General features: G+C 41.8%; 1 pseudogene; it reads left to right on the plus strand.

The window, feature by feature from the left end:
- The first annotated feature begins 310 nt into the window (after positions 1–310).
- The window catches only part of LOC116858548, a 47,059-nt pseudogene continuing 30,914 nt past the window's right edge, over positions 311–16,455 (plus strand).

Raw genomic sequence — 16,455 nt, forward strand, 5'->3', positions numbered from 1 at the left:
ACAAAAAGTACCATAAATAAACACTGAATTCTAGTTAATGATATGCATGCAGAAGCATTTAGGAGTGAAGTGCACGGATGTCTGCAACTTACTTTAATTGGTGGGTGCAAGGATGGACAGACAGATGCTAAAGCAAATATAGCAAAATCGTCACCACTATAGAACCCCGGCAGTGGGCATTTGGTGTTTGCTCTGCCCTTCTTTTAACTTTCTTATGTGTTTGAAAGTTTTCACAATATAGCAGTGGAGAGAAAACAACCTCTGCTTGCTGTGTGAAAGGATCTTCCGAACCAGCCCCTTCACCGACCACATGTCTGCTCCTTCCGACCAGATTGGAAATTCACCAGAGCTGCCGCAGCCTCGGAAACATTTTACAGTCAAGAAAACTGAATCACAAGGTGATTCTGTGACTTGCCCAAGGTCACACAGCTAGTAGTAGAGCTGAGGCCATTTGGATTCCCCAACTCTCCAAAGCCAGGACCACCCCGTCCCCGTCGTCATTGGGTACTCGGCATCTAGCTCATCACCTGCATCTAGCACGTGGGGATCTCAAGATGAACGAAAGGCAGCACAGCAGAGGTTTTACGGCTCTGCACACGCCCTGTCCTGAGCTCCAGGCCCTCCTTGTGTCCCAGTTCTGGTCCCCAGAACTGTACCTCTTCCCTGAGCTTGAGCCCTCACTCTAGTCCATGATGCCAGCTTTGCTGGCTCCCCTGCTGGGGAACCAAACTCTTAATCACCTCCAGACTATGGGACCTGTTAACAGTGTCCTACTTTCCAAGGCCAATAGTCAGCCTACCTTGACTTCTCACATTATCTACCGTATTCCTCCCTGCAACAGTCACCCAGGCTTCCGCTGGCACCTGCCACTTTTTCTGGCACAGATACTGACCACTCCCTCACCCAACACTGATCACCTATTGTGGTCACGCTTTGCCTGTTGGTCTGGCCTTTGCAATGGAAAGAATAACAGAAAGGGGAGAAAAGAAAAAGCCTTTACATCAAATACGTCTAAATGGGACCTGCTTCCTGGTTGTCTCTAGACCTTTCTGATCCCAGTGTGAGCAGAGCCTCACAGCCCTGACAAGGTGCCAGACTGCCGAAATCTGAGCCACAGCCCGTTGTCCGAGGGACTGAGCCAACCTCCTGAGCCTGAAGAGGAGGGGAGGAACGCGGAGCAGGAAGGAAAGGCAAGAACACAATAGAAATTTCTCCTTCCTCTTCAAACCATAGGGTAGTATGGAGTACTGCGGGCTTGGGGTAGAAAATGTTTTGTTTTTTTTTTTAAGAGGGAACAAAACACCAAAATCACTCACCCAGCGTTTGGGAGAGGGGGCGGAGGCAAGTAAAAAGCAAAATGGAGCATACAATGGGAAGCGATCAGCAAAGGTTGTCAGCACAAAGCTGCTGAAGCCCGTGAAAAGTAGCGAACCCTACTTTTCCTACTTTTCATCAGCTCACTGTGTCCTTCTAAGCTGTACTGAGCCTCTGTGTGTACCTCATACAGACACTTTCTCTGAAAATCCTTTAGTGCCCAGTCTCCTTCAAATGAATGCCTATATTCACAGACATGCTATAAACTATATATCTATTACTATAACTATATTATTATATTATTATAATATTACAGAGTTTACAGCAAGTATATCATTACATATAATATAAATAAACATATATTTATATTATATATTTGTTTATAGTATATGTATTGTATATATTTAATATATATTATGTATAGTATTATATATTATATAACATATATTAATATAATATTTATATAAATGAATTAAATATAAATAAAATATATATTATTCATTAACAGACATGCTGTAAACTTATATATCGTTCATAAATATATATATATATATATATATGCGTGTGTGTGTGTGTTATTGACGCAGTCTAGGTACGGCCTGCGTGTGACCGGCCTGAGTGAGGTGGAGAGAGGGGCCCAGGAAGGCCACCCCTCCAGTCGGAACTTCCTCACCCGTGAAAGATAATTCCACCAAAGAATTCTTTTCACTTCAATTCGTTTCAGATGAAATTAGCCAGTGACTAATACAAGATCGAGCATAATGAGTCCCTTTACCTTAGATGTGCCTACAGCAGAATGCACATTGTCTCCCGCCCTCCACACCCCCAGCTCGGTGAAGGTTCTCACTTAGCCGCAGCGCTGGAGGGAAAACACGGGGGAGCTAAGGGAGAGAGCAAACCATGCTACAGGCAGAGAGAAGATGTAAGGAAAGTAACCTATCACTGTCTGGTTGGCATAATGACACAGACTTATTTTCTTGGCAGTTGCTCTGGTGATTCCAATTAGCATCTTAATTTATAACAATCTAGTCTGTATTAATATCAACTTAATTGTAATATTTTACAAAAACTTTCCTCTCATAAAACTTCATTGGCTCTCCCTTCCTTTCTACTTTACGTCTTTATACAGTAAGAGACCATGAACATAGATTCATAATTACCGCTTTATGCAGCTGTCTTTTAAATCAGATAGGAGAAAAACAAGTTCCAAAGATACACAGATACTGTCTTTGATGTTTATCTACGGGGCGAACTTGACTGAGGCTCTTTATTTCTTCATATGGATTCAAGTTACGGTCTAGTGTCCTTCCATGCCAACCTGAAAAATGCCCTTTGGTATTATTTCTTGGAAGGCAGGCCAGCCAGTGAAGAATTCTTTGTTTCTATTCATTTCGGAATGTCTTAATTGCTTCTTTTTTTATGAAGTATAGTTTTGATGCATTTAGAATTCTTGGTTGACGGACTCTTCCAGCACTTCGATTAGGTCATGCCGCTGCCTTCATACAGGTAATAGGGTTTCCATGGTCTCTGATAGCAAGTCATTGCTAATCGTATCGGGAATTGCATGTTACAGTTTGGATCACTTTTTCTCTTGCTGTCTGCAGGATTCTCACTTTGTCTTTATCTTTCAACAGTTTGGCTCTGATGTGTCTAGGTGTGGATCTCTTTGAGTTTAATCAGATTAGGGTTCGTTGAGCTTGTTGGGTGTGCAAGTTAATGTTTTTCATCAAATTTTGCAAGGTTTTTGGCCATTACTTCCTCCAATATTCTTCCCGCTTTTTGCTCTCTTCTCTTCTTCTGGGACTCTCGGTACACATATGTTGGTACACTGGTGGTGCCCCACGGGTCTCTGAGGTTCTGTTATTTTTCATTCTTTTTTTCTTTCTGTTCTTCAAACTAGATAATTTAATTGGACCTATCTCCAAGTTCTCTGATCAAACACACTGTTGAGCCCCTCTAGTGAATTTTTCATTTCAGTTATTGTCTTTTTCAATTCCAGAATTTCCATTTGGTTTTTTTTTTTTTACTTTACTTTTTTTTTAAGTAATCTCTACACCCAACATGGGGCTTGAACTCATGACCCTGAGACCAAGAGCCACATGCTCTACAGACTGAGCCAGTCAGGTGCCCCCATTGGGTTCTTTTTTTATGGAGCAAAGTATAGTTGACACACACTACTTTCAGGTGTACAACATAGTGATTCGACAACTCTGTTATCCTGTGCTCACAAGTGTAGCTACCATCTGTCACCATACAGCGCTATTACAACACCATACATTATACTCCCTATGCTGTAGCTTTCTTCCCCATGACTTATTCGTTCTGTAAATAGAATAAATATCTCCCATTCCCCTTCACCCGTTTTGCCCATCCCCCCCATTCCCCTCCATCTGGCAACAGTCTGTTTTCTATATTTATGGACCTGTTTCTGCTATTTATTTGTTCGTTTGTTTTTTAGATTTTTCATATAAGTGAAATCATTTGGTATTTGTCTCTGACTTATTTCACTTAAAATAATATCCTCTAGGTCCATCCAGGTTGTCACAAATGTCAAGATCTCATTCTCTTTTTCCATTTGGTTCCTTTCATCACTTCTATCTCTTAATTAATGTGCTCTATTTAATGAGACATCATTATTATACTTTCTTTTAGACAGTCTGACATATTTTACTCCAGTTCTTTGAACATACTGTAAGTGACTGAATTAAACTCTTTGTCTAATAAATCTAATGTCTGGGCTTCCTCAGTGACAGTTTCTGTTTATTGCTTTTTATACTGTGTATGGACCACGGTTTTTCATTTCTTTGCTTATCTTGTAATATTTTGCTGAAAACTGGGCATTTTAAGTAATATAAAAACTTTGGAAATGAAATTCTTTCCCCTCCCCAGAGGAAGATGTTGTTGCTGTCTTTGGTGATTGCTGTTGCTTATTCAGTGATTTTCCTGAAGTGATTAAGTCTGTATTCTTCGTCTTGTATGACCATTAAAAATCTCTGCTCAGTTGGCTTGGTGGTCAGTTAACCCCCTGAACAGGAATTTCTTTAAACTATGGAAACCAACAAGTCTACCAGTCTTGGCTGAGGGGCTATGTGTGAGATAGGCCCACATCCTACGCGCCAGCAAGCAATTCCACTTTCTGCTTTCAGCCCCCTTGCAGCCTCAAGTCAAACACAGGTGAGAGCTTAGGGCCTCCTCCCTGAGCATGCACATGGCCTTCTAGATTCCCAGGAATATCTTCAGAGAGCTTTTCAAAACCTCATCCCCTAGCTTGATTTTTAAAAGTTTTTGGTTAGCTTGTTGTGTTCTACAACTGTTATCACCTTCCCAGACAGCCAGGAAGTTAAACAATTGCCTCACAAATTGCTTTTGACAAATGCCTCATGGGGAAAAGTTTTTCACACGAAATAAGCTCCGAGTCAGGTCAAATACAGACACACTTGCAAGTGGAGTCTTCCAGGGAGCCACCAGATAGACCGTTTGTGGGGAATGAGTCTTTGAAAGAGCTCCATACTGGTTTTGCTCCCTCTGTTGGCTGCCAAGGTGAGAAGGTCAGCTGTTGTTTTTCAAGGCTACTAGGGAGCTGGAGAGTCTGGGACGGGAATAAAGGAAGTTACGAGGCCACAAAGCTCACTGTTCTCACCTAGCCAGACATTTTTTTCTTATAGAACACACTCCCTGATTGCGGCAAGTATTTGGTCAATTTCCAAAGTATTTGGTTAATTTCCAAAGTTCTGAAAAAATTAATTCTGACATTTTTTCCCAGCACTTTCATTTTACTATGTGTACGAGTCTCTCCCATACTCCTTTTCTTTTTCTATACAGATTTTTAAAATTTCCTTAATAATCCCCCTCTTCCCCCATCCCCCCACCCACCTCCCCTTTGGTAACCATCAGTTTGCTCTCCATAGTTAAGAGTCTGTTTCTTGGTTTGCCTCTCTCTTTTTTTTCCTTTGCTCATTTGTTTTGTTTCTTCGATTCCACATATGAGTGGGAAATCAAATAGTATTAGTTATTCTCTGACTTCTTCCACTTAGCATTATACCTCTAGCTCCATCCATGTCGCTGTAAATGGCAAGATTTCATTCTTTCTATGGCTGAATAATATTCCTGTGTGTGTGTGGTACCACATCCAACATCTTTTGACAGTTTTCTTATTCCTGATGCAGGAGGCACATTTCTGAGGTCCTCACTCTGCCATTTTCACTGGTATCACTCCCTCAAGGATCACTTTGGGATCTTTTCTCCCCTACACATTTTCTTGGGGCTAAACTGGGTGACAGAAATGATTACAGCCTTTATGAACATGAGGCATCGAGTTTAAACATGGGCTACCAGCAGTGTTCTCAAAACTGTAGAGTCACTCATACACGTGAATGACAGGACCAGAGGCAGAGAGCAACAAAGCCCAGCGAAGAAAGATCTACTGAGAACAGGACAGGTTCATTTTCACCAGTGTTTCTCATACATTGCAGACTGATAAGCAGAGGGGCTCACCTGAGTCTCACCTCTAAATTTATATCTAAGCAGCCTTCCATTTCCAAAAAGGACAGGATTTGTCATGATCCATTTACCTTAAAATGACCACCCCATTTTTTTTCCTTTTTAATATGGACAAACTTCCAGGAAAATGGAAATACTGATAGTAGTTCCTCCCCAACCTCTGTAAAGACAGAAACACAGTTGCTCAGCCTCAATCTAGCAAAAAGAGAGGAGAAGTGGTGTTGTGAACTGAATTAGGTGCCCTCCAAATTCATATGTTGAATCAGTAATCCCCCAATGTGACTTCTTTGGATAGAAGGCCTTTAAAGAAGTTATTAGGGTTAAAGGAGGTCGTGAGTGTGGCGCCCCAATCCAATAGGATTGGTGTCCTTATAAGAACAGGAGGAGACAGGGCGTCTGGGTGGCTCAGAGGGTTAAGCCGCTGCTTTCGGCTCAGGTCATGGTCTCAGGGTCCTGGGATCGAGCCCTGCATCGGGCTCTCTGCTCGGCAGGGAGCCTGCTTCCCTCTCTCTCTCTGCCTGCCTCTCTGCCTACTTGTGATCTCTATCAAATAAATAAACAAAGTCTTTTTAAAAAGGAAGAAGAAGAGGAGGAGACACCAGGAGTACATGCCCACAAAGAAAAGGTCATGTCGAGGACACAGAGAGAAAATGGTCCATCTGCAGGCCAAGGAGAGAGGCCTCAGGAGAAACCAGCCCTGCAGTATTGTGAGCAGATACATTTCTGTTTTGTGAACCAGCCCATCCATGGCATTTTATTATGGCAGCCCTAGTACCAGTGGTAGCCTTAATGGGATCCTGAAACAGGAAGTGGATATTAGGGAAAAATCAATGAAATCCAAATCAAGTGTGGAGTTCAGCTAATAGTAACGTATCAGTTTTGATTCCTTATGACAAATGGACCAGAGCAATGTCGGATGCTGACAACAGTGGAAACTGGGTGTGAGCAACAAAGGAGTTCCCTGTACTTTCTTTGTAACTTCTCCGTGCAACTGAAACAATTTTTAAAGTTTATTTTAACAAAAACAGAAAAAGGAGAGCTCTCCAAAGCCCCCAGGTGCAGGGCAGTGGAGGGTCTAGACTTCCCAGGGCAGCGACATTTCCTCCACCACGACTTCTTCTCCATAGACATACACCAGAGTTCCCCCTAATTCTCCTCTGGGGCTGCCTTCCAGCAGGAGAAGCGAGGTGTGGGTCACTCCTGATTCAGCCCCCTTACAGCCACCACATGGCTGTTTCTATCAGAAATGGATTATGCTGTAGGAGGATGGAAAATCTGATGGTGTTTCCAGTCCCCAAGCTCTGTGAAAGCATTAAGGCAGCTGCTCTGTTTCAGGCTCGCACAAGGAGAGGAAGCAAGGTTGCCAAAACTCACAGGCCCAGGGCAGTAGAGGCTTATGAAGGAGATGCTGGTATTAACAGGGAAAATGTTACAGACTAGCTTCTCTTGCCCCAAAACAACATAGATAGCATCAGTCTTTGGGTACCTGTCCCCCCAGATATCTCCTTCTGCGAACCTTTCATTCTACCAGTTGAGGCAAGATTCAGTCATGACCAATTCGCCTCTCCATAGATGTTCCTTGCATGTGACCAGAGAACAGCAAGAGAAAGGGAGGCCATCAGGAACTCCAGACCCCTGGTACTATAATCAAGCAATAGGATGGGATCCACAGCACGAGAAGGCGACAAAGGGGCTGGTGGGAATAGAGCAGCTTAGCTTTCACCGCTGGGGACTAATGCCAGAGGCCCCCATCAGGGCCTCCCACTTTTTCTCCCTTTGGACTAACTCCCATCCCAATGAGCAAGTCTGGGACCTCTGTCAATGTATTCCTTCAAGAGCCACTCCCTACTCTCCCCTTGAAGAGCATCTTGCTCACCGTGAACTCCTTGCCTGTAGAGAGGCACGAACACAGCTGTACTGGTAAGATGAGAAAGGAAATCAACAGGAGCCTGAGGCACAGAGCCACAGTGACCTGTGAAGCCAGAGCTGCTGTGAACTGGTCAGCAAAGTCACCTGTAACTTTGTCTCTGCGGCTGGCTTTTACCGCGGAGACACCTGTTAACTTGTGTCTCAATTAGGTGCTACTAGACAGCCCCCCTCTGGGCCGCTTCCATTCCTGCAAGGGAAGCAGAGGTCATTCCTTTTTTTTTTTTTTAAAGATTTTATTTATTTATTTGAGAGAGAGAGATCACAAGTAGGCAAAGAGGCAGGCAGAGAGAGAGGAAGGGAAGCAGGCTCCCCGCTGAGCAGAGAGCCCGATGCGGGGCTCGATCCCAGGACCCCGGGACCACGACCCGAGCCGAAGGCCGAGGCTTTAACCCAATGAGCCACCCGGCGCCCCAGCAGCAGTTATTCTTGCCTGTTCCTCATATAGACTCTCCCTTGGGGGTAGATAAAGCTGGAAGAGGAAAGACATTAAGGAACTGTGGTCCTTTAGAAAGCTCCATTACTCCAACAGCATAGAACAAACAAGATTTTAGGCATGGCAGGAGAGAAGCACATGAAACTTCTAGCCTTTACAGGTTGTTTTCTAAATGGCTGTAAAGAAAAGACCAGTAGCAGTGAGACTCAGATTGTCATCAAAGTCCACGCCACTATCCCGCTAAGCAGCCTGGAACACAGAACTGCCTCTCTAGGCTGACGCCACTTCCAGAAGCAGGCAGGGCCAACCTGAATCCGTTAACCAGGAAGGAAGAATGAACACTTGGGTTTGCCTAACAAAGCGCGGTGGGAAGCCATCTCCTGGACAAGGTGGGCTTTGGCACAGGAAAGGCCAGTTGAGAGGTGACACCCCCCACCAAACGAAGCCCAGTCCTTCCTAACTGCCTCCTGCCGCTGCTGCTGGGGGGCCGTGGGCTCTCCCCCGGGGAGGGAGAGGGGCCGGGACCCCTTGCTTTTACACACCTGAGGTGGTACAGAGAGCCATTTACCACAGCATTCTGTGGGAAAGAAAGCAGATTGTGTGAAATCTGAAGGAATAACATCTCATAACTAACAAAGGAAAGAAAATGTGAATTGAAGCATAATTACCAATGCACAATGCCGTCGCAGTTTCTAGATGCTATACTTAGCAGAAGCCCACAGTCTGCTCTTGTAATTATTTGTATGCATCACCCAGACCTTCAAACTATCTGCATTATCCACAATTATTTTCTCGGCTCATCTACACATTCAGTTTCCCGGGAGGTGAAAAAACCTCTCCTGATACTTAGTTTATGAATTCTGGGGAACCTGACTGGGGGAGATGTGGAAAAGCAAACAATTGGTAAGGCATATAATTATCTCTTTCAAAGGCAACATTCACCTCCAGCTGGCCTACTTGTGTAGGTTCTAATGCCTGAAAAGAGAATTAATTAGCCCAAGCAGGTCTCCAGTGCCTGCATGTCCTCCTTCAAGCCTATTTACAAACCTGCTTAGAAATGCTGGGCTTTTGCAAACAGAGAGTTCACTTAGAAATACAGCTGCACATGGAATTCTTTGAAAATGGAAATGGAAAATTCTGAACAGGAATAACTTGACATTTGATTCTGGAACAATGGTAAAATGTCAACATCTGCCATGAAAATATAGAACCATAAAATAATGAAAAGGGTCCTTTCAGTTTTTTAAAATCTGTAGCACTGCTTGGGTTTGCTTGTTTTACAGAGCTCTGTGTGGTTATCACTTGGTTTCAACCAACTTACATTAAAGTAATATTATTTAAGCAATTGATTAATTAAACTGGCACACTGCAGACTTTTGAGTTTATTGGAACATAGTAGTAGCTTCAATCTGTCAGAGCTGTGGTCCATCCAGTCACGAAGTCTCTTTTTCCCATCCACCAAAAGCTTAGGTTGTTTGACAGACTATCATCCTCTATTTAGTGATCTTTTTAAAGATCTGGAATGTCAAACACCCCAAATTCTGTTAAAAATCCACTTCACCGTTCTCACTTATAATTATACTTAAACCTTTTTAAAACTTATCTACAATAGGAACCTGTACCAGCTCTTGAGTGACTAATTAATCCTTGAGTTTGCTGCCTGTTGCGTAAAGTAGCACCTCCAGCATTTCTTCCTTTTTTAAACTTTTTAATTGTGGTTTAAAAACACACACACATAACAGGGGCACCTGGGTGACTCAGTTGGTTGAGCGCCTGACTCTTGATTTTGATTCAGATCATGATCTCAGGGTCCTGGGATGGAGCCCTGCCCCTGCTAGGCTCCCCACACAGCAGGGAGTCTGCTTGTCTCCCTCTCCCTAAGCCCCTCCCCTCACCCTTTCCTCTCTCCCTCTGCTCCCCCACCCACGCATGCAAATGCACTCTCTCTCTAAAATAAATAAATCTTAAAAAAACACACACATACACAACATAAAATTCACTATCTCGACCCTTTCTAAGTGCACTGTTCAGCTGCATTAAGTATATTCACATAGTCGTGCAATCAATCTCTAGAACTTTTTCATCTTGCAAAACTGAAATTCTATTCCCCATTTCCCCACTCCCCTCCGCCCCTGGCAACCACCCTCTATTTTGTTTCTATGAATTTGACCACGTTAGATACCTCATATAGACGGAATCACACTGCATATGTTTGTCTTCTTGTGACTCGCTTATTTTCACTTGGCATACCGACCTTGAAGTTCACTCATGTGCAACATGTGACAGGAGTTCCTTCCTTTTTTAAAAATCAAGTTTATTATTTTAATTCCAGCAGAGTTCTCATACAGTGTTATATTAGTTTCAGGTGTACAAGAGAGTGATTCAAGGATTTCCGTCCTTTTTAAGGCTGAATTATAGTCCGTTGTATGTATAGACCATATTTTTTTTAGTGATGGACATTGGTGTGGCTTCTGCCTCTTGGCTATTGTGGATAATGCTGCTATGACCATGAGCATGCAAATATTTCCGCAAGATCCTGCTTTCAGTTTTTCTGGGTCTATACCCAGGCATGGGATTGCTGGGTCATACAGTAATCTATTTTTAATTTTTTGAGGAACCACCATATCATTTTCAACAGCAACCATACCCTTTTGTGCTCCTACCAACAGTGAACAAATGTCCCGATTTGTCTATATCTTTGTCAATGCATGTTAGTGTCTGTTTTTTTGATAGTGGCCATCCTAATAGATGTGAGGTCATGTCTCATTGCAGTTTTTACAGGTCCCTAATGACATATGATGTTGAACATCTTTTCGTATGCTTTTTGGCCATTTGTATGTCATCTTTGAGACATGTTTATTCAAATTCTTTGTCCCTTTTTCAACTGTGTTGCTCTTCCGCTGTCCAGTTGTAGGAGTTCTTTCCATACTCTGGGTAGGAGCCCCTTATGAGATTAATGATTTGTGAATGTTTTCTACCATCCTGTAGGTTAATTTTTCACTCTGTTGATTGTGTCCTCTGGTACACAGTAGTTTTTAATTTTGACAGAGTTAAGAGTTCTTTATTTTTACTTTCCTTTTTGTCCACCTTGCCAACACTTATCTTTTTTTTTAGTAATAGCCATCCTAACAGGTATGAGGTGATATGTCATTGTGGTTTTTATTTGCATTTCCCTGATGATGAGTGATATTGAGCACTTTTTTTAAAAGATTTCATTCATTCATTCATTCATTATTTATTTATTTGAAAGAGAGACAGAGATAGTGAGAGAGAGCATGAGTGAGGAGGAGAGGGAGAAGCAGGCTTCCTGCTTAGCAAGGAGCCCGACTTGGGGCTTGATCCCAGGACCCTGGCATCACAACCTGAGTTGAACGCACAGGCTTAACCGACTAAGCCACCCAGGAGTCCTGAGCATCTTTTTATATCCCTGTTGGCCATTTGTATGTTTTCTTTGGAAAACTGTCTCTTTGGGTCCTTTCTCCATTTTTTAACCAGATTATTTGGGGTTTTTTTTTTGTTATTGAGTTATAGGAGTTCCTTATACGTTTTGGATCTTAATCCTTTATCACATGCATAGCCTCCAAATTATTTTTCTCCTGATCCACAGGTTGTCTTTTATTTTGTTGATTGTTTCATTTACTCTACAGAGCTTTTTAGTTTTACATAGTCCCACTTGCCTAGTTATGCTTTTGTTGGCTGTGCGTTTGGTGTCATATCCAAGAAATTATTGCTAAGACCAATGTCAAGAAGGTTTTCCCCTATTTTTTTCTTCAAAGAGTTCTACAATTTCAGGTCTTATTTAAGTCTTTGACCTATTTTTAGTTGGGGGTTGTATATTGTGTAAGACAAGGGTCCAATTTCATTCTTTTGCATGTGGATATCCAGTTTTCCCAGCACTGTTTATTGAAGAGACTGTCCTTTCCTAATTGAATGGTCTTGGCTGACTTGCTATTTACGCATGGGTTCCTGGGCTCTCTATTCTCTTCCATTGCTCTACATGTCTGGTTGTTCTTACATGTCTGTTTTTATGCCAGTACCATACTGTTTTGATTACTATCACTTCATAATTTATTTTGAAATCAGGAAGTATGATGTCTTCTGCTTTGTTCTTTTTGCTGAATATTGCTTTGGTTATTTAGAGTCCTTTGTGGATTTTAGGATTGTTTTTCTATTTTTGTAAAGAATGATAGTGGCGGGGGTACCTGGGTGGCTTAGTCAGTTAAGCATCTGACTTCAGGTCAGGTCATGATCTCAGGGTCCTGGGATCAAGCTCTGCATCAGACTCCATGCTCAGTGGAGAGTCTGCTTGTCTCTCTCCCTCGGCCTCTCCCCCTGCTCATGCGCTCTCTCTCTCTTTCTAATAAATAAGTAAATTCTTTTTTAAAAAATGGGATTAGATGCATTGAATCTATAGATCACTTTGGGTAGTATGGATATTTTAACAACTAATACTTCTGATCCATGGACACGGGATAACTTTTCATTTATTTGTGCCTGCTTTGGTTTCTTTATTTGAAACATTTACTTATTTATTTTGAGAGAGAGAGTGAGAGCACACAAGCAGGGGGGAGGGGCAGAGGGAGAGGGAGAAAGGATCTCCAGCAGACTCCTCACTGATAACAAAGTCCAACATGGGCCTCGATCTCATGTACAACCCTGAGATGATGACCTGAGCTGAATCTAAGAGTCAGACACTCAACTGACTGAGCCACCCAGGGGCTGCTACTTTAATTTCTTTAATCAGTGTTTATTTTTATTAATAAGTAATATTCCACTGCATGGATATACCACATTTTGTTTATTCACTCATCAGGTGGTAGACATTTGAGTTGGTTCCAGTGCTTGGCTATCATAAATAATGCTCCTATGAAAATCCATGTACAACCTTTTGTTTAGATGTATGCTCGCAATTCAATATTTTTAAGTATATTATGAGGTTGAACAACCATCACCACTTCCTAATCCCAGAACATTTTTACTCCCCAAAAGGAAATCATACACCCATGCAGTCACTTCCCAATCTTTACTTCTTCTTCCAGCCTCTGGCAACCACTATTCTATTTTCTGTCTCCATAGATTTGCCTATTCTGGACATTACATATAAGTGGAATCATACAATATTTTTCCCTTTGTGTCTAGCTTCTTTTAATTAGCATAATGTTTTCAAGATTCCTCCATGTTGCAGAAGGTATAAGAACTTCATTCATTTTTATAGCTGAATAATATTCTGTTGTATAAATATATAACATTTTGCTTACCCATTCATCAGTTGATGGACACTTGGGTTAGTTTTACTTTTTAGCCTTTATGAATAATGCTGCTATGAACATGTGTATGCACTACTTTGTGTGGACATATGTTTTTGATTCACTTGGGTATTTTCAATATATCTAAGAGTGGTATTATTGGATCACATGGTCACTTTATGTTTAACTCCCTGAGAAATGTCCAAATAGTTTTCCAATGAAGTTAAACTTTTTATATTCCAACTAGCAATGAATAAGCATTTCAATTTCTTCATGAGCATTTCAATTTCTTCATGTCCTTGCCAATACTGGTCACTGTCTTTTTTTATTATAACCATACCAGTGCATTGAAGTGATATTTCACTGTGATTTTGATTTGAATTTCCCTACTAATGACACATGTTTTCATGTGCTTAATGACTATTTGTATGTCTTTTTTTAAAGAAATATCTATTCAAATCCTTTTCCCATTATGTCATTGGGTCATATATCTTTTTATTGTTGAGTTGTCAGTTTTCTTTAATCTTTAAAGATTTTATTTATTTGTGAGAGAGAATGCACAAACAGGGGGAGGGGCAGAGGGACAGGGAGAAGCAGACTTCCTGCTGAGCAGGGAGCCCAACACAGAGCTCGATCCCAGGACCCTGGGATCATGACCTGATCCAAAGGCAGACAGTTAACCGACTAAGCCACCCAGGTGTCCCAAGTTGTCATTGTTCTTTATATATTTTGGATACCGTGCCTTATAAGATATATTTGCAAACATTTTCCCATTCTGTAGGTTGTCTTTTCATTTTCTTGATGATATTGTCAATAGCACAAAAATTTTAAAAATTTTATATAGTCCAATTTATCTTTTTCTCTAAAGTCTAATTCTGTTAAAATTATGAAATTGGACCAAAAGTAAAGCAAGAGATGAGGGACACAAACTTGTTATGTTTATACTCTAAGTGAACATAGTAGTAGCAAAGAGACAACAGGGGAAAAGAGGAAGCTGTGAACAGTGGGGGTTTGGGTTAGGGAAATGAAATCAACTGTTGGATTCCCTCTTGTAGGTGACAGCCAACAATTTAAATCACTGGCCAAAAGATCTGGTAGACTGGATCTTAAATTATTCTAGCATCAGTGCCTAACAGAGCCAGTCTAGAGAGTGAGGTTAGCAGCAAGGGTCTCCAAACTGGAGTTAATAAACCCGTGAATGAAGTGATTTGGAGTAGCAACGTGGTTTGGAGTAGTCCATCTAGTTTAGAGTAGAACTACCATCAGCCACTCAGAATACAGAGAGTGGGGGAAAGAGTTGGTAAAAGGAACAGGAGAGAAACTCCAGGAAATCAAGGCAGAATTCTGGAAGTGCAGACTAGCAAAAATGGTACAGGAAAGAGAAAAACATGAGGAATCAAGAGAATAAGTATTTAGGGTTCATTTCCTATTTACCACTAGTGATGGTTAATTTTATGTATCAATTTGGTTGAGCCATCAAGCGGCCAGCTACTTGGTCAAACATTATTCTGGGTGTTTCTATGAGGGTGTTTTTGGCTGAGATTAATATTTAAATTAGTAGACTGAATAAAGCAGATGGCCCTCCATAATGTGAGTGGACCTCATCCAATCAGCTGAAAACCTGAATAGAATTAAAATGTTGACCCTCTGGGATGCATGGGTGGCTCAGTGGGTTAAGCATCTGCCTTGGGCTCAGATCATGATCCCAGGGTCCAGGGGTCCAGTCCCACACTGGGCTCTTTGCTCAGCCGGGAGCCTGCTTCTTCCTCTGCCCCCAGCCTGTGCACACTCTCTCTGACAAATAAATAAAATCTTTAAAGAAATAAAAATAAAAGGTTGACTCTCCACTAAGTAAAAGAGAGTTCGTCCTGACTGCCTTTGAGCTCAGACATCAACTTTTTCCTGGCTTTACTCTCAAACAGAAACATTAGCTCCTTCTGGATCTCAAGCCAATCTTCAGAGTAGAATATCATCGGCTTTCTCGAGTAGTCTTCAGCTTGCCAACTTACCCTGCAGATCTTGGGACTTGTAAGCCTCCATAATCATATGAACCAATTCCTTATAATACATCTCTTTATATATATTATATTTCTAATATTTGTTACACAATCAATATATATCTTTATTAGCCTGAGTTTCAAAACCACTCTTCTCTGGACTTTCTGTAGCTCTATCCAGTCCTTTTTAAAGTGAAGAAAGCAGAATTTGCAATGGCGTTCTAGGTTCACAAAGATCTGGGTTTTGTCAAAGAAGAGGAAACTATTTGGGTTTTCTTAACCAGTCACCTTCTCTGTTTCTCAGCACTTTGTTGGCCTTCCCGCACCATGGTTGTCTCAGACAGGGCTGTGAGCAAAGCCTTCCTGCCACACCTCTGTAATGGGGTTAACTCAAACAACAGATAAGAACAGAGGAACTGATTAAGGTGTTTGATTTTTGTTTCCTGCTTTCTCTTTTTTTTAAGATTTTATTTATTTATTCGACAGAGATCACAGTGAGCAGAGAGGCAGGCAGAGAGAGAGGAGGAAGCAGGCTCCCCGCTGAGCAGAGAGCCCAATGCGGGGCTCGATCCCAGGACCCCGGGATCATGACCTGAGCCAAAGGCAGAGGCTTTAACCCACTGAGCCACCCAGGTGCCCCTTTTCTGCTTTCTTTATAATGACTCATCATTCAGATGCTCCCAAGGGAGAGGTCTCCCAGAATCCTTTCATTACACCCTACTTCTCACCAGAGGGATGCCCATACTTCTTCATAACTTAAATATGCCCTCTACTTACTGCTTTGTCTACACTAATCAAAAATTGAAGGGCGAAAGATGGATGATGTACCACGCTGCCCTTCTTTTATGCCAACAGCCTAAGATCCTGTAATGACTTTTGTGAAATCCAAATATGGTACCTAGGAAATCACGACTCTACCAGAAAGCTCCTGCTCTCTTTCTTTCCTATATATTCAGTATTCTGTTTCCACTTCTTTTGAATGAATCAATCTTTAACACGCAATGAAAATTCTCAAATATGTAGATGCTGACAGTTG

This window comes from Lontra canadensis, unplaced genomic scaffold (assembly GCF_010015895.1).
Source record: "Lontra canadensis isolate GAN:19392208 unplaced genomic scaffold, GSC_riverotter_1.0 scaffold138, whole genome shotgun sequence".
In the NCBI taxonomy this organism is placed as follows: domain Eukaryota; kingdom Metazoa; phylum Chordata; class Mammalia; order Carnivora; family Mustelidae; genus Lontra; species Lontra canadensis.